This window comes from Zosterops lateralis (genome assembly GCF_965231275.1).
Source record: "Zosterops lateralis genome assembly, chromosome: 15".
Classification (NCBI taxonomy): Eukaryota; Metazoa; Chordata; class Aves; order Passeriformes; family Zosteropidae; genus Zosterops; species Zosterops lateralis.
This window is the reverse complement of record NC_139775.1, coordinates 1,249,983-1,269,402: the sequence shown is the minus strand read 5'-3', so window position 1 is coordinate 1,269,402 and position 19,420 is coordinate 1,249,983.

Sequence of the window (19,420 nt, the reverse complement as noted above, 5' to 3'; positions counted from 1 at the left end):
GACTGATTCCCTACACTAGGGCCAGTTTATTCTCTGCAGAACATACCAGTCTGCAGGGAAACATGCCTGACTTTAAATGTCACTGGCATGTCCCCACTCCAAAACTGATCTCTGGGTTACCCACAACTGTTCAGATTATAAAAATAGAGGCACAGAATATGTTCTAATTCCTTCCTGTATAGTGGGGTTGGGACTGCCCACACCTAATGGATACAGGAAAATAGGGAGCTGAGTGTCCCACCCTGCCTGGCATGGGCAGAGCCCAGCTTTGTAATGGGAATTCATAAAAAGAGACCACAAAGAGTCCACAAAAAAAGGGCAAAGCTTCATTTTTACTCCTCTTCGTGTGGCCACAGAGCAGAGACCCCCATGGAAGGGGCTTTTGACAGTGTTTTGTAGCAAAAAAGGTTTCAGAAGTGCCCAGATCTTTAGGGCTGTGTATTCTCAAGAAGCCATAAACTCTCCTGCACCTGTTCCCCCAGATGTACAGCACTGCAGCCCCAGCCATGACCCAGAACCCACCCAGCCCCGGGGACCCTGCTGTTTTCCACCCTGTCCTGCTTTGCAGTGTGCTTGTGGAACGTGTCAAATGTGCCTGGAGGAGTGTTTCTGGCCCAGCACCTGCTCTCCACACGCAGCATTGTTTCCCCAAAGCCCAGGAGAGCAGCAGCAACTCCACACAGTCTGACTCCTGTCAGAGCCAGCCGGCTCCGTCCTGCTCCGAGGTGGTTGTTTCATCCCAAACTAGCTAAGTCTTGCTGCTTTTTTTATTCCTGCATTTGAAGGAGGGAGGGGGAACAAAACAACCCTTGGGGTGAAGTTACCTCCTTAATTAACAAGGCTGAGAGAGCTTTGCAGAGATTGTGTAGAAGGAGAGGAAAATAAGGAGAACTGGGCAAAACCGGAAAGGATTGGGTTCAGTTGTCAGACCAATTAACCCAGATACACACTCTCCCCCTGGATGAATTGCTCGTTACTACATAATTGCTCGGGCCCAGCTCCTGATTGAGAGAAATTAAAATCAGACACTTAACAAGGCAACCTGGTGTGGAGATGGGAGGCAGGAGCTGCCTGGGGATGCCATTCACAAGACAAAACTGAGAGAGAGCCCAGGCTTGGAGGATCTTGCTGAAATCAGCATTATCTACACCATTTGCACCATCTTGGACTCAAAACATGGCTGGGCTGGAGGATAATTTGAAAAGGCCCTGGGAGATGGTGAGAGGAGGAGAGCCCTGATTTAGCCAAGCATTTCAGCATCTGCATAATTGCAATGCAGCTGCAGGTCCAGCTCAGCTCAGTGCAGGATTTAGATGAAATATGAGGTGTGCTCAGTCAGAGACAAAGTGATTCAGGAGCTCTTTTGTCTAAAGAAAAAAATAAAATTCTTTGCAAACGCTTCTTGACTTTGTGTTAGGACCCATCTGCCCAGAGAAGAGGGAAAATTTCACCATTATAGACGTTAAAATCTATACCTAGTGAAGAAAAAAAAAACCACTAATCCTGATAAATCAGCCTAGGAAAACTAGCCTGTGCTGTATCTGAGCACGTTCTTCCATGTGTAGGGCTGATGAGTTCACGTGCAGTGGGAAATTCAGACACAGTGTTTGGGAAAGCTCAGTGGTTTCAATATTAGCTTAAGACTAGGCAAACATGTTTTCCTGCTGCTGAAGGAGAAGGGTATCTCCTAGTGGGAGTATTGGCCTTTCCCGTCCCCTGTGGTTCCATCTGCCTCTTTTCCTGCCTAGGAATTATCTGTGGAGCAAGGGAGGGCTGCAGAAAGCCCCAGGCATGGCTGCACCCCCAGCACTGCTGTGCTGCTGTGCTGAGGTGTGATCGCAGCTCTGCTTCCAGCTGCTCGCCCTCCTGGCTCAGCCTCCTGCAAGATCTGCATTTCCCCCAGGAAATTTTGGGGTGCTGGTCCTGTGTCTCGCTTATGCTGGGTTTCAACTTGTTTTGAGCCCCGTGGCCAAGTCCCAAGTGCTGATTCCCATCCTTGGCCAAACCCCACTGCAGTCTGTGCTTGCTGTGCAATACCAAGCAGTATCCTTAAAGAAAAAAAAGCCCTGGATACCCCAGTTTCAGCAGTTTCAGCTTATCCTGGTGTTCAGTGCCTGCAGTCTCAGCCACACATGTCCCTGGAGCCAGGACAGACACCCCAAAGGGCTGAACCTCAGTTACAGCTTTAACCCATCTGACTGATCCCAGACAATCTTGACATCTGCTTTATTTTTTTTAAATGAACCAGCTGTCCCAACAGGTCATAAAAACTACCACAGGTAGGGCAGCTAAGGATGAGAATAGCCCAAGCCAACTCTATATACCCAACTGGAAAAGCCCAAAGATTCCAGCAACACGTGTGTAAAGGAAAACCACCAGTTCTGTGGCTACACCACGTGTATTTATTGACATAGAAAACACCTGCCGTGTGTTTTCCACCTCTAGGCTCAGCCCACAACCACCAACACCCTTCAAACATCCCTTGGTGGGATCCAGGAGAGTCTGAAGGGTCCATACACTCCCGGGCGGTTTCATCTGAGGCTGAAATGGGCTCAGGATTTTCTTATGAAAGCCCCGGGATTAAATTAAAGAGGATTTAAGCAGATGGTCGGTTCTCTGCTCATCATAGTTGGCAAAATGGGAACCATATCGCTGAATTGTCTGCCTGCACTAATTAATGTTTGTACAGTGCTCTGTGCTGCAAACCGCTGCCGACGTGCTAACTGCTATCATTAGTATTATTACTAAGCTGTTTATGCCTGTTCCAGTGCTTTCTCTCCTCATCCCCAAGGGCTTTGCCTCTTTCCTGTGCAGATGTATGGGAAGAGGAATCAGCCCTCTCAGGCTGGCTCTACCCCAGGTTCAGACCCCTGGTTTGCTGGTAAAGCCCTCCAGCTGTGCCCACAGCAGTGGCTCCATGGTGAGGGCAGGAGCAGCCAAGGACCAGGAGGTTCTGCCCAGAGATAGAGTTTAGCATCATCCTGCCCAGCCCTAGGTGAGGTGGTTGTTTCAGTGCCCCTCCTGATTGCAAAATGGACTGGATGTCGCTCCCCTGCCTCCTTTGTGTTCTCACAGGGAAAAGATTTTTTGTGCTCTTAGGGGCTCTTTGCATCCTTCTCTGTCATTCCTTGGCAAAGGGTTTTGTAGCAGAAGGGAGGGATCACTCATCCTTCCTAATGACCTGAGAGGAGGCTGAGGAGCAGAGGAGTTCAGTGATGGATGAGCTCAGCCATGCTCCACGACAGGCCCTTGTCCCTGTGCAATAACCAAGCAGTGACGTCTGCTGCCATTGGCAGAAGGGACGCTGCATTCCCTACAAATAACCATCCTGCAAGACAGTGTTCTGCAAAGCTGAAGGATGGCTTCTCCCTTTCCTGCCCAGTGAAGCTTTTAGCAGAGAAGCAACTTACCAGAAATCAGGGATGCTGCCTCTGGAAGGCAGTGAAAGAACAACCATCTGCTCACAGGTGCACAGAGCAGCAAACGCTCCCCACAGACACAATGAAACCTCAGAGCTCAAGACCAGGGAATCATGGAATGGTCTGGCTTGGAAGGGACCTTAAAAGTCATGGGGTTCTAGTCCCCTTCCATGGGCAGGGGCACCTTTCACTAGAGCAGGGACACTCCCAGGGTGGAGGACACTCCACAGCTTCTCAGGGCTGTTCCAGTTCCAATCCCTCACCAACCCAGGCACAGATCTTTGACCTGACCAATGTTTCCAGGACCCTGCTTGGAAATCCTTTGCTCAATTAACCCTACCAGGCAGAACATTCCTGACCATACCCACTGGCATCTTTTGGATACCAGAGTGTTTTTTTGTGACTTGGTCAGGAAAGAAACTGCCTGAAAGGAAGAAAATAAGAAACTGGGGCAGTCCCTGAGAGGAACCAAATGAAATACAGAATGCAGAGAGCCAGGTATCCAGTTTGCTACAGGGACATGGCAGGCAGCATTCCCAACCCTGCTCCCTCAGGGTGGCACCCTCACTGCCCAAATAGTGACACAACTTGGCCGAGGACTGATGTGATGCTTCCAACAGGAAGTTTAGGGAGTGAATCATCCTTATTTTTCCCCCAGAACAAATGCATGAGATGAAATGAGATTCAGAAAGTTGGATGCGGGATGCAGGAAGGGCAGACAGCTCCCAGAGTGAGAATAGGGATTACTCCAGCCAGGACAGGCCCCACTCTTGCCCTGAGCCAAGCTGCATTTGCTTTGCAGAGATTGTTTAGCCCAAACAAAGAATTGCAGAGAAAAACAGCTCTGGCAAGCAGGCAATCAACATTTTCTGCATGGTTTGAATTATCCATGACTTTTGACCCAAGATTAAATCTAGTGTGTAACTGGTGGTTATATATTGAGTCATATGAGCAGCCTAATCGCAGAAACCCCATGTTCTCCAAACAGCCTGAGCCCCATCGGGGCCGACTGCGAGCCGCTCACGTTTTCCCAGCCAAAGCACCCTGCAGCTTTTGCATCATCCTTTTAATTCAACACTCACAAAGCATTTTTTTCATCTCACCGGTATCTCAAGCCCAGAACAAAACAAACCCAGAGACGCCGTGAGCGGCCAGCCCAAGGAAACCAAGATTTCCCAGGAAGTTTGGCCTCCAGGCAGCTGCTCCAGTGTCTGGTAGAGGGCTGGGCTCATGCTGCAGCGTTTTTCTCAGCAGGAGCTGTCTCTCCTCTCTATCCTCCATCAGCAATTCTCCTGATGCACATAGAAATTGCCTTTTGACTTCTACCTCCAGTGTAATTTGGGTGAAAATGAGCACAGGAGTTGGAAGGTGTTAGTGGGGGGTATGTGGCACGAAAAGGGGCTCTCCTGGGGTGCGACACCGGCTTTGACACCCACTGTGAACGCAACAGGGCTTGGCACAGCATGGCCCTGGCTCTCCCCAAAATAATTTTTAGCTGTTTGCACCTGCCTTTCCTCTACTTAGGGCTGCGGGAAGCTGAACTGCTTCACCTCTCCCAGGGAGCCTGGCTAAGAGCCGTGAAAGGCTGTTATCGGGCACAGGGATCGGTTATCACTCCTGCCAGTACAGTCCTGCTGGCTCACGGGGTATTTCCCAGAAGCGGCGGCTGGGACGGGGCTGGCACAGCCCTTGTGTGCTGGAACTCTTTGTCATTCCTCTGCCCGGCCAGGCTGGGCAGCAAAGCAACCTGGGCACCTGGGAAGGACCCAAAATGGGGATGATCCAGGCTCTGCCCAGACTCTGGTGAGTGGGGAGTGTGTTGGAAGACGCTTGCATTGTGCAGGGGGTTCCCATCAGCTCACACACACCGGGCTGGCAGCAGGGACCTTGCAGGAACAGGGCACTGAGGGATGCACGGGGGCCATGGAGGGAGTAGGGTGAGGGTCTTACAGCCTCAGATCCATGCTCAGGGCCTGGTGGGAGACACCCAGCTTTTTACAGCAAGGAAAAACTAAGGCTAAATCCTCTCTTTCCTCCTGCAATAACTCACTGGCTGGTCAGCTGGACGAGCATGACCTCAGCACAGGCTGGTTGTCAGTCTGGTATGGAGCTGCTCAAGAGGCATTTCATCACCAAAGGCTCGTTGTCTGGAAGGCCAGCCACTGTCTCCAGCTGTCCCAGGAGGCATGCTGGTGATGCTGTCCCAGGTTTAGAAGGGGGACAGCTCCATCCTGACAGCCCCAGAACCCACCTGGGGTCCCCAGAGGAAAAAGATCCCCAGAAATCCCTCAGGCAGCGCTGGCTCAAGTGTGACCCCACATGCCCCACCCCTTCAGTGTCTCTCAGCTCATGGCAAACCCCAAATCTGCACACCTGATCCCACTGCAGGGACCTCTCCATGTCCCTTCATGTTGATCCCACCTGCAAGGAGAAGGCCCAGCTCCTTGCTGGTCTGAACTGGTCCAGGCATCAGTGCTGGGCTTTCACCTGGTCAAGGTGGTTCTGCATCACTTTGCAGTGAAAATAAAGAACCAGCTGGAGGGGAAAAATTCCTGGTTACTAAACAGAGCTGAGCAACCATAGACCTCTCACCCAGGAAGGGAGGAGGAGGGTAGAGACAGCCTGGAAGAACCCAGGCTTGGATTTCAACACTCTGCAGAAGACAAGATGCTTGTATTTAATGTATTTAATTGTCTGGGTTACAGCCCTTCGAGCAGCTGTTTGTTCCGGCCACAGAGCCCTGCATGGATAAGGAGGAGCTGGATGGGAAGGGAGCAGTGACAGTCGAGGAATGAGAAGTGGTTGAGATTTGGGGTTGGCACTCGGGGCTGGTTTTGCCTTCTCCCCTCCCTGCCTCCCTGCAGAGGAGGGCAGTGGTGTAAGGAGAAGAGCTGCCTGGGGGCCAGGGGTGTCCCAGATCCCAGTTTCTTGGGAGCCCTGTTGTTCCACAGCTCCTCTGCTTTGTGTTATTGCTTAACAACTTCCCTGAGTCCAACACCACCTCTGCTGCCACTCTGCATGACTTGCTTTGTCTTTGGGTCACCTGGTGTACCCCGTGGCAGTGCCAGCTCCTACCATGTCCCTCCTGCACGTGGCAGATGAGCAAACTTCTGAACTAGAGGCAAAAAAATTGCATTTTAAATTCTCATGTCTGTTTTTTTCCACGAGGGGAACGGGTGACTGAACACATGCACACTGTCACCTGTCCTGTGGATGCCACTGCTGTCCTCAGGAGACCCTTCTCTGACCTCAGAGCTTTGTCCTGCATGGCCAGGTAAGGTCATGCTGGACTAATGCTGGGGTTCTTTGGTGCTGGCTGTGACAGCTCTGTCCCACTCCACCTCCACCATAAATCATGGCAGGCTGTAAATCCCTGCCAGCACTCAGGGACCCGTCCCCGGGGAGGGCAATGGTTCAGCCCTGAGGCAGCAAAAACAAGGATCATGTTTTTCACAGGGACAATATCACTCAGAGACACAAACAAGACCCTGGAGCAGGGGCTGCTGGCACTGCAGCATGTCAGGGCGGCACTGATCCAGCCGGACCCGTGCAGGGACAACTCGGGGCACAAACCTTTGGCAGGGCAGATACTCCCAGCTGAATTTTGTTCCTGACCTGACTTCTTCATGAATCCTCATGTCAGCACAAGGAAAATGAAACTGAGCAGGGCAATAGGGACACAGGGCAGGAATACGTCGTGTTTCAAGGAAATGCTGGGTATTCCTGCCCTGCAGAGGGACTGTGGCCAAAGGGGATAGGGATGGAGCTGCCCTGGGTGTCCCTGCTCCTTCCCTAGCCCCTTTCGCAGCTCTGTGCCTTACAAACCCCAATGTTCCCAGCCCCATAGCAGCTCCTGGCTTGTGGGGACCTGTCTTCACTCAGCCTTGGTTGAGCTCAGCCTGGAGAAGGATTTGGGGAAATTTGAGCAGATTTTGGACCAAACACCACAGGACACACAAACAGCTTCACCCTGCCTTTCCATGGTACAGGCAGTTAAGATCAAGTTTAGTTTTCCTAGTAAACTCCTGAGGGCCCCACAATAGAAATTATATGGGAATCTTGATTTTCTTTTTAAAAAAACCCTGTTTCCCTGCTGTGACAACTGCCACAGGAAGCCCAAGACTGCAAAAGGTGGTATGAATTTGTCAGTGAAGAGATTAAATGGGATCTTAGCACACAAAAGGGGCAGAAAACCATGGAGGGCAAGCAAAAGTGGCTCCTGGGATTTACTGGAACAATCCAAGGATTTGCTGGGAAATGCTGCAGGAGCCCCTGTGCGCCCACACGTGCACCAACGTGGCAGGACCCGTGTCATTTCTCATCATTGGCTGCTCACAATCTCTTCCACAGGAACCAGGCAGATTATTTCTCCATTTGTGGGTGTGGGAGGTTGATAAGCAGCAGGGCCAGGAAGCAGAGAGACTGAGTTTTTTGTCCTTGGGGTTGTCCCAGGACAACCTGGGCTGGCGGCGGGTGACAACAAAGTGCCAGATCCCCTCCTGCCATCAGGGGTTGTAGTGATTCACTTTTTCTTCTAGAAATCTCCCTTTCCCCACTGGAGAGACAAAATAGCCTCGTCATCTGCTGCCTGCCCATCTCATGGCTGATATATTGAGCAGTGAACCACTGCCAGCCCTGTGCAGGGAGAGACTGCTCAGAGTTCTTCCTGATTTTGGTGCAGGGTCACATTGTCTCTAGTTTCTGTGACCCAGAGTCCCCTGGTCCCCAAGTAAGGACCAGTCAACCCTACTCGTGGTGGGATGTGGGATTCAACCCCATTTTCCTCCATTTTGTGAGCATAAGTGTGGCCTTGCTGCAAGCCTCAGCTGCTCCCTGCCCTCTTGTCCCCAGTCTTGTCCCCACAGCAGAGTCCAGGGTCACTGCCAGCAGCTCCTTGGTGGCCATGAACTGGGTTTTAGAGGTGAGACAAGGTGCAGGCACCTGATTTCTTATATGCTGGTTTTCTAGTTGAGTGCCCTGTGCTACTCAGGGCAACAGTCACATTTTTTGTGGAGCAGCACCACAAACTCCCTGACCTCCCTGGGCTCCCCAGCATGTGAGCTGTGGTGAGAACCAGGGGGGTTTCCAGCTGAAGGCTGACTGAGAGCTGCTCATCCCTGCCTGTGCTCCCAGGGGAGCTTCCCCAGCCAACCTGGATGTGGAAGAAGGCAGCTTTGGGATCTGCTGATGAAGAACAAAATGGGAAGGATGCAAAGGAGCAAAAGGTTGCCCAGGGTGTCACAGTGTGGTTCCCACCCCCACCACAGCCGGGAGGCCGAATATCCCAGGAACAGCCTGAAGGTCCCGTTCCAGCTCCCAAACTGAAAACAAAAGTGCGTCTTGTTCCCATCCTGTTTTCAAAGCCAGAGAGGTCGGGGCCGCGAGAGCCCTGCCAGGCCAGACAGCACTGCCAACTCCCGTCGCCTGCCCCGACCTCGGCTCCAGCAGGGACACAAGTGTCCCACTGCTCCTCCTGGACACGGCTCCTCGCTGGCAGCACTGGGATGGCGACAGCTGGGGGTGTCCCCAAAGTCTGTGTTTGGAGAATCTTGCACCCAAGTTCAGGTTCTTGTTCCTGCTCCCTGCACTGCGTCAGGAGAGGGAAGGGAAGAAAAATGTGGAGCTGCTGGAGCAGGTCCAGAGAAGGCTACAAAGATGCTCCAAAGGCTGAAGCAGCTCTGCTGTGGAGACAGCTGGGGGTGAGAGCTGGCAGAATTCAGCCTGGAGAACAGAAGGTGACAGGGAGACCTTAGAATCCCTACCAGTGTCTAAAGAGGCTCCAAGAGAGCTGGAGAGGGACTTTGCATGAGGGCATGGTGTGACAGGACAAGGGGGAATGGCTTCCCACTGACAGGGAATAAGGTTAGATGAGATATTGGGAGGAAAATCCTCCTGATGAGGGTGGTGAGGCCCTGCTACAGGTTGCCTAGAGAAGCTGTGGCTGACCCTGGGACCCTGGAAGTGTCCAAGGGCAGGTTGGATGGGGCTTGAAGCAACCTGGGATAGTAAAAGTTGTTCCTGCCCATGGCAGGGGGTTGGAACTGGATGACTTCTAAAGTCCTTTCTAGTTCAGGCCATTCCACAGTTCTGTGGGTGGGAATGCTGTGTCCAGGAGGACTCACTATGGAACCCCTGCACCCAGCACAGCTCTAAAGCCTTCAAACCCCTCCTGAAAAACAACATCAGCTCCTGGGAGTTTCCCTGCCACTGTGAAGGGATTTCCTAATTCACCTCCAAACTCCCCAAGCCCTCAGAAAGTTTTGTTTTCATTAAATAGGGCCATCATTAGGGGGGCTGGTGCTGCTGGCATCAAGGGCTCCATGGGCAGCCCTCCTGCTTGGATGAGTTGTGGAGGGATGGAAAGGATCCATATGTCAGAAAGAGTAGCATGGACCTGCCATTGCCACATCAGGCTCTGAATGATCCCTCTCATCCCCGTGCCCTGTGCCCGCACCGCTGCTCAGCGGAGATTATTAACAGGGAAAATCGTTAGGCACAGGGCTGGGAGCTCAAGGGACACGCGAGTGCCTCTGTCACTTGGAAATCAATCCCCACCATCCGCCCAAGCTGAGCTTCCTCCAGCCCAGCTTGAAATGACAGCAATTTCACTCCATCTGGGAAGAGGAGGAGGGGTGGTTCCTCCTGGTTTGGCGCTCAGTGGGATTTGCTGCCTTCCAGATACCAGAGCAAACAGCTGTTTCGCCCATGGACCTCAACCACAGCCAGCATCCACAGCTGAGCCCTGGGAAGAAAATTCTGTATCAGAACCTTGTGGAGGAGGCAGAGTTTTGGACTTTAGAGCCAAGAAAACAGAAACTGGAGGAGACTGGGAGGATGTCATGAAGGGGCATCACGACCCACTCACCCTCTCACTATCCAGGGGTGGAAAGAGAGTACAGGGACCTGTGGGCTGACCAGAAAAAGCTGTTAGCATATCATAGAATTCTTATTCTCAGAGATGGCTGCCCTGATTGACCCTGCAGCAAGCAGAGGGTTTTTGGACACCCCATGCCCGTTGTTACGGAGCAGCACACCCGACAGCCAGGTCCCCATGAGCACCCTGTGTCCCCAAGGCGGATTTGGCATTCTTGTTCACAGCGTATTGACATTCATTTTGACCTTTTGAATCACAAGGATGTTCTGTCCTTCCCAGCCAAGTACAGCCTGGATACCCCGTGGGTGGATTATACTGTATATACAGTGCTGCAAATAGGGAGCTGGCAGAAGAGAAGTGTTTGTGTGCTCGCAGGGGTGCGGCGGCGCTGGGATGTGGACAGGGAGCTGCTGCCAGCTCCCGGTTTTCCTGCCAGGATGCCAGAGCGGATGTGGCACCACGGGAGGAGGACTGTGATGGTAGCAGGAGAAATGCCAGCAGTTGGTTTGGTGGGGGAGAAGGGATCCTGCTAAAGCGGGAGCCGCCCCCTCGCCAGCAGCTCCAGACTGCTGCCAGATCCCCGCACTTCCCGTCCTCCGGCTAATTGCACCTTTTGCATTGAGGGAACACGAAAAACTGCAATTAGCAGACAACGTGCAAAATCGGCCACGAGAGCCCAGCTGCCTCCCGAGGACACTACTTTGGGTGATTTTGGCCACCCAAATCCCGCTCTGGGCAGCAGCAGAGACGGTTTCGGTACAAAACCTACCCCAGCGCCAAAAGCTCAAGCTGGAACGACAGGCAGGGTGTTCCCAAAGGTGAAAAATTATCATCTAACCCGTGCCCTGGTGCAGACCACATCCTGTGCCCCGAGGTGGCAGCACTGGCAGGGAATGAAGCAGAGAGTGGGGTGCAGGTGCATGAATTTGGGGGCATCATCCCCATCACACGTTTCCCACACAGCCCTTTGGAGCCAGAGGAGGTCCCTGGCTGGGCCTGCCTCCTCCCTGCCCTTTGCAGTTTTGGCAGAGGGCTCCCAAGCCTGGCCAGCAAGCAGACTTGCCACAGGGCCAGCTCCATCCGAGGCTGTCACAGCCCGGATCTGGCCACTCTGCAGCACTGTGGTGCCAGGAAGGCCATTGCCTTCATGCTCCCAGCCCAGTTGTGTCACTTATCTCTCCTTTCTTGCCATGACACATTTTTTCCTCTCTCTCCTTTCCCAGCCAGCTCATAGGACTCTTATCTCAAATCCCAAACCACTCTTTCCCAAGGCCAACTCAGCATCATCTTTTGCTAATGCATTTCTGGGGGCTTGTGTATTACATGAGGGGTACAAGTGACAACTTGGCAGCCAAACTCTTTTGCCTGACGTCTTTATGCCACATGGATGTCCTCAAACTCCTTGGAGCCACCAAGGTAGGAGGGTTAATTCAAGGGGTGCTGCTCTGAGAACAAGGTTTGCATTTGACAGTTGTCAAATGCAACTGGTTTGTGAATAAGGGAAAAGCAAGTGAGGTGCAGAGCCCAGGGCTGAGCTGGGAGCTGTGGGATGGGATGGATGGGATGCACAGCCTCTGCTGATGCTGCCTCAAACCCACACGTTTGTGAGCATGAGCAGAGCAGGAATGCCACAGCTGGCTGCTCAATACATCCTGCAGCATGGAGCAATTACCAGCAGCCATTCCAGGTGCCAGATGGGGTGCAGAGAGAGAAGCACTGCGCTCCTGCCTTGTTCAAATGCCATCCCTGCAGCCAAGCCAGCCTCGTGCACTTGAGCAGCCCTGATCTGAGGTGGTGCAGAGTGTCTTGCAGAGTGCTTGTCGGTGGAGGAAAAATCAATGCCCAGTCAGGGGTTCCTGCCACGTGGCTGCTTCATCCCTCATCTCATGGGGGGACAGGGTGATGCTTGCTGTGGTCCCGGCTGGCCGCGTGTCCTGGCAGCATGGAGCAAGTCTGCCTGATGGAAAGAACAGTGTGGGGAGGCTGTGACAAACCCTGCGTACTGCAATGGTATTGCCCAAAACCAGGGGCACCACCACAGCCCATCACACTCTGAGCAGCAACTGCACAGTAACAGAGCAGCCCGGCAAACTGTGGTCAGGGGACCCTCAGTGTGCCGACTTTGTTTCAGGTGCCCAGATCCAGCCTGGTTTGGCCTTTCCTGGCTCAGAGGAGCTGCTTTCTAGCCCTGAAATAGCAACTCAGATGATGAGTTCTCGGCAGCTGGGGATGATGATGCAAAATACTCATTATCCAGCAGGAACGATTAGACTTATGGCAATTATCTCTGCAGTTGCTGAGAGATGCCGGAACGGGCCGGCCAGCAGCCAGGTCTCAGTGTAATCCCTGGGTGGGAGAGGTGCAGTGCCCAGCAGCTGCCATTGCCATGGAGGGCAGTGGAAGCATCCCAAGAGCTTCCTGCAGTGCCAGGAGGGCTGGTTTTGCATGGGAGTGAGGGCAAGGATGGGTCAGTGTTTATGTGAATGCCAAATGTCCCTCTCTAATTACATTTGTTTGCAATTTGTTTGGATCAATGATGAATGAGCTGAGCCACACTGGGCTAAGTGGATGGTGTTAGGGATTGAAATGCTTTGAGTGATTCTCCAGCCTCCCTCTCTGATGGATGCCCCCACAGGAGAAGCCAGGATGGGCTCAGCTAATCCACAAAGTAGAAACGGGCGAGAGCTGGCTCCAGGCTGGATCAAGCCATGGCACCTGATGGTCACTGAGATGGGCAGCTGCTATGCTGGGCTGTAGGGCTTACTCCTCTGGGGAAAAAGGTCAGGGTTTTGGCTGAGAAATGCCCATGGGGTAAAGGCAGGAAGAACAAATGAATTATTTTCTCAAGTCAGAACAAGGAGGGTTTTTCTTTTCCCTCTTGACATTGTTTGAAAACCCTTATTTTGATTCCCGTGCAGCTGCTTGGAGCCAAATCGCCAAACCAATCCAACCCCAATAAAAATTCCTCCTTGGATAAGCCAGTGTGCAGCCAGGATGGAGAGAAAGCTTTTGGGCAGGATGGGACATGGCTGAGCATTGGATCACCAACTCAAGGAATGCCCAGGAGCGAGGGAGTAGGAGCTGGAGGAATGCTGGAAGCCTGCTCTGGTGAACTTCTAATGAAAACTTTATCTGAGACAAAAATGTCACCACATCCTGGCCTTGTTTGTGCTGCAAGAGTCAGCAAACTTCCCAGGAAAGTTTAGCTACCTGGTCATCAAAACCTCCCCAATATGCCTTGTTTATTAGCAGCTAAACATTAAACCCTTGGCAAACAGGGATCCTTGGGGGCAGGGATATGTGACTGTGACAAGCCACTCCTGGGTGCCAGTGCCAGAACCGGGTGGGAGCTGCTGGTGTGGTTGAGGAGTGGGACAAGCTACTCCAGATGGGGGATGGCAGCATCCTGGGGATGCCCAGGGCTCACAAAGCCCAGGGTCAGGAGGAGAAAAGCTCAGCAAAACACTTCCCTTGCCATGGCCCTGCAGAGATGCACCATTCCCCAGGTCAGGAGAAGGATTAAATGGTTTCTCACTGGAGGTGAAGAGAGACTTCTCCACCTCCCAAGATCTGTCTCCCACGGTGCCAGTGCTGCCCCAGAAACCCACTGCTCTGCTGTGTAAAATTATTCTTTGAGGACACCTGACTGATCTTGCAAAGCCTACATAAATTTTGTCTCATTTCAGTAATTAGGCCAATTATAGCAAAATGTTGTTTGCAATTCAAGTGAAGGATGGGCTAAAATCTTAACCAGATGCTTTTTCTGTGGTGCCAAAACAAACTCTGAACAAAGCTCCTTTCTTCTCCTCCTGTGTTAAGTAACCCAAGAGAAACATTTTGAAGGGCTCCAGCATCAGGTAATGGCTTTTTCTGCCACACTTGAAGGGACCCTGACAAACACACAAACAAAGCCTGACCCACTTTAGGAGAATAAAGACTGACTCCAAGAAAGGGAGCTGGGATTTCATTAATATCCTTAACGTGGCTCCATTAGTGAGTGTGTGCTGTGTGCATCTAGGTAAATTTATCTGTCCTCTATGACACCTACACAGTTTCGTTATGCAGGGCAGTGGTGCCCTGGGATCCATGAATGCACAAGCACAGGGACACAAGAGCACAAGGATGTGCCCAGGGATGCACCCAGGAATGTGCAAGCACACAGGGATGCGTGTGCACAGGGATGCACACATATGTGCTGTCCCATCCCAATACCTTCCCAACATCCTGGGTATGCATCCAGGAGCTCAGGAGAGAAATCCTTGCCTGGGCTGAGCCTTGGCCTCCAGTGCAGGCTCTTGCAGCATTGCTTCAAGGCCACGATTGCATATTGAGAGTGAAACTGCTGCTGCCTCATGTTTTTGGTGGCACGTGTTCGGAGCCTCGCTCATTATTTGTAAATAATGGCAGGGACGTTGCTGACTCACCACACTGCAGCGGGAGCCAGCAGGGATCCAGGGCTGCTTTTGCCCAGTGGTAACAAGGGCACTTCCCTCTGCAGGCGTAGGTTTCCTTAGGGACCCCCCAAATTCACACTCCAAGTTCCTGCCTTGCTCCTGCAAGGTGACTTTTGTCCCTTTGCCCTGGGTGGAAAACAGCCTGGCGTGTGCAAGCCTGACTGTGGGATGATCTTGTGGGATTCTGCAGGGATTGGTGGCTCCCAGGACTCAGCACTCTGGGATGCTGCATGGGCACAGAGCTGCCCAAGGGAGACAGTGAGCTCCAGAGCCACCTGCAGCTGGAGCTGGGCCAGGCTGCGGCCGTGGCTGCTCTGGCTGCGTGTTTTCCTCAATCCATGTTTCTGCGTAGCTGATCTTGTGCAAGAAGCCCTCGGTGCTCCCTCTGCCCACACAATGCCCAGGGTGCCTTCCCCAGGGTGGCCTGGGCCAGCTTTTGTGTTTGGTCAGCAGTGGGGTGGCATCAGAGAACATGGTGAGGTCACTGGACACTCCCTGTGGCCTTGAATTATCCCCACTCACCTCCTGAGGCTCAGAGCACCTGACCTCCCATGGCTCAGGCCAATGCACTGCAGTGACACCCAACGTGGTGCTACAGGCAGCCTCCTGTGCCACCTCTTATCCCAGGCTCTGTCCTGCACTCTGGGCTCTCCTTGAGGGTGGGGTCATGGGGTGATGGCCCTCCTGCCATGGCAGCCCAGTTTCCCCGAGTAGTCAGTGATGCCAGGAGGCATTGGGGTGCTGTGGATCTCTTTGGTGCTGCTTGTTTGGATCTTAAATCTCAATGGCACCTGGGGCACTAGCAGATCTGGGGGCATGTGGGAGTGCAGGACTGAGTGCTGGGGGCAGACAGACCTTCGGGGCCTATATCCCTCTGGTAAAACACAGTTTCAAAAGATGAAGCTCAGCTTATGACGTGCCACTCCCATCAGCACTCACATGAGAAGACTGAGACACCAAACGGTCCCAGGAGTCAAGACAAGGCAGAGTCCAAGACTCAGTTCGCATTTGGTCAAAATTAGGGAGATCTTAGCCACAAACCTGAGCAGTTGTAGGATCATAGCCATGGCCTAACAAAAAGGTGCCCTGACCACAGCCAAGGGCTGGAGCTGTAACTTCTCATTCCTATCACCCCCTCCCAGGTGGCCACAACCCTGACAACACGTCCCTGACTGAGCAATACAGACTTATCCTACCACAGCAGCTTAGCAAAACTGAAATAGAAAATTCAGCTGATGATGCAGTGCAGGAGCAGGAGGAAGAGATAAAGTTCAACCTGGTGATAGCCACATAGTAAAAAAACGATAACAGAGCTGGTGGCAACAGCACAACAAGCTCCAGATGGTCCAACAGCAAGAAGCAGAGCCCAGTGAAATGTCAGACCATCAATACAAAAACATCAAGTCATTGTAGGAAATAGTGAAAGGCACAAAGTCACCTGGTGCTGAATTAAATAACTGGTGGTAAATACCTCAAAAGTTCCCTTTGGAAGAGGACAAGAGGTACAATCTGTACCAAAATGACAGGAGAAGAAAGAAAAACATTGGTATCATAAAGAAACAGGCAATAACAAAAGATACTCTGGATACGGATTATTTGATCAGCTGGGTTTTAGGATAATGGGTTAATGAAATGTCTGGGTGAGCAATGAATGTACACAGAAAATCAGATGGTTTGGAAACATCCACACATTTCTGATGATGCCTGTCCAGCAAGTGAATTGTACAAAGAGACACAATTAAATTGAGGAACAGGTCGATCATTTGCACTTCAGGATTATTACCAAATCCAGGGGGAAATTATTAATTTCATTCATCACTAAGTGTCTTTGTTCATGCTTTAGCTGCCTCACATGGAGTTTTCACAGGTTGTTCATTCAAATCCTTCTGCTGAGAAACTGATAGTGGGTGAAAAAATCCAGAAATTAGGGAGAACTGCAACCCACCAGCAGCTCCTCCTGAGAACAGCAGTCCCCTGGACTTACCACGATACATGACAAGCCCCAAAAGACAGAGGTGGTTCACCTAGAGGAGCTGGAGGAGCTATTCCCACAAGGAAGAGAAGGAAAGAGGCAGGGACACACCAGCTAGATAAAGCTGTGTTCCAAGCATTTTGGGAACACGAGACTCAATGGAAATGGAAAGGCAAAAAGAAATGCTGATTGACAGCACTTTAGGTACTGAATGGTATCTGCATGTTGTCACCTACTGAAACAACTGCCTGACTCAACCATCAGAGGCAGGCATCCAGCAGCCCAGCAATTATTGCTGCCCTCCTCCAGAAAGCCAAGGAGAGAATTAAAACCAGCACAGTACTGAGGCAAATGTCCCCCCACGGAGCCTGAATCGACTCTTGCTTTAGAAACAGCTCTTAAAAAGAGGCAGAAATGAACCTCTTGGCTCAGCCCCATCTGAAGGACACAGCATCCTGTGCCTCATGCTTGGCTCAGTCAAGGGCCATAAATACCACCAGCCTTCCCACAGGGATCTGCTCAGCGGAACCTGGGCTCCCCCAGGCTCCTTTGCACATTCCAGCATCAGTTACTGAACCAGGATCTATTCCTGACAGTAGGAACAAAGTGAGCGATTGCATCTGCTATATTTAGAGCAAACAGCCAATACCCCCCACTTAAATGGTTGCCAGCATTCTCATTAGATGTATAAATAGCCTCTGTTTGTTTTCAGAAAGAAATTGGTTTAAAAAAGAAAATTGCCTTCCCAGTCCTCCTCAGCCTATAACAATTGAGCAGGGAGGCCTATTTCAAATGAAAAATTAAATCATGCGTTTTGTCTAAGCCAAACCAGGAATAAAAGCTCTCAACTGTGGCTGGTATTATCCATGCTGTGATGCTTTGTGTGGGTACAGGGGTTTGAACACAGAGGCAGCTCTTCACTGAAGCAAACTGAGGCTGCTTGGTGCAGAGGGGCACCACCTTCCCTCTCCCAGCCTTGACCACTCACCATCCCGAGCCACCTCTTCCTCCTGCAGGTCAGTCACACCAGAGCTCCATTTCTTCACAGAATCCCGGGATGGTTTGGGTTGGAAAGGATTTTAAAGATCACCTCCTTCCAATTCCTTGCCATGGGCAGGGACTCCTAGACCTGATTGCTTCAAACTTTGTCCAGCCTGGCTTTGGACACTTCCAGGAATGGGGCAGCCACAGCTTCTTTGGGCAACGTGTGCCAGGGCCTCATCCTCAAAGGGAAGAATTCTTTCCCAATATCCCAGGTAACCTTGCCCTCTGGCAGTGGGAAGCAATTTCCCCTTGTCCAAAGTCCCTCTCCAGCTCTCTTGGAGCCCCTTTAGGTAGTGGAAGGGGCTCTGAGGTCTCCCCAGAGTCCTCTCTTCTCCAGGCTGAGCACCCTCAGCTCTCTCAGCCTTTTCCCCCTTCTTCTCCCTCTCTCAACTTCACAGCAGTCCCAGCCCTGACATCACACTTCTGTTCTTCCAGATTCCTCCAGTTTCCAGCCCAGGCTCTCATCCAACACTCCAGCTTGCATTCCCTCCAATTGATGCTGGCCATGCTTCCTCCCTTGAGCAGAAAGTCTGGTCCCATGTAAACATCTGCCCTTAAGGCATTTCAGGGATCACATCCCTATCATCCAGCCCATATCGTTCCCATTTGCATTAAAGTCAAACTGAGGACATCAAATAACAAAAAAACATGGTGAAAAGCTGGGATATAAGAGACAGCATAACCCTGCTGTGGTTATTTACATGGGATAACACAATTTTCCCCTCAGATTTGGCTTGAAAGAGAGGGATGTATAGAGACTTAGGACACCAATCCAAGTGTGCTGAGGGGCTGGGAGCCACGAGCAGCCCGGGGATAGCTCCTGGGGCTGCTGGGTAGTTTCTGTGATCCCTGGATGGTTACTGGCACACACGGATGTTTTCTGGGATCTCTGGGTGGTTTGTGTGCTCCCTGAATGGCTCCTGGGACACTTGGATGGTTCCTGGCACCCCTTCTCCCCACCCTGCCCTTGCAGTGCAGGACTCCACCATCTTTCCTTCCTCCAACCCACTACCTCCTGTGTGGGGCTCGGACGGGAGGGGGGATCACTGGGGGGTGTAAGGGGAGGATCCCTGGGGATCACAGGGGGATCGCTGAGGGGGCCAGGGGTGATCACTGGTGGGATGCAGGTGGGATCATTGTGTAGGCATTTGGGGGATCACTGGGGGTTTCGGGGCAGGGATCTCTGGGGGTTTTAGGAGGGATCACTGGAGGTTTCAGGGGGATCACTGTGGATCTCAGGGAGGATCACTGGCGGAGTGCAGGGGGATCACTGGGGCAAAGACGGGATCACTGTGGAGGCATCTGAGGGGATCACTGCGGGTTTCGGGGCGGGGGGAGGATCACTGGAAGTTTCAGCGGGATCACTGGGGTTCTCAGGGGGATCACTGGAGGTTTCAGGAGGGATCACTGTGGATCTCAGGTCGGATCACTGGCAAGGCGCAGGGGATTGCTGGGGCACAGGCGGGATCACTGCGGAGGCATTTGAGGGGATCACTGCGGGTTTCGGGGGAGGATCACTGGAAGTTTCAGCGGGATCACTGGGCTCTCAGCGGGATCACAGTGCGGGCGCAGGGCACGGCCACACTCCCAGCCCTCAGCGCGGCCCGGACCGGCTCCAGGCGGGCTGAGGGCGCTCGCCGCGGGCCCCGGGGCCGTG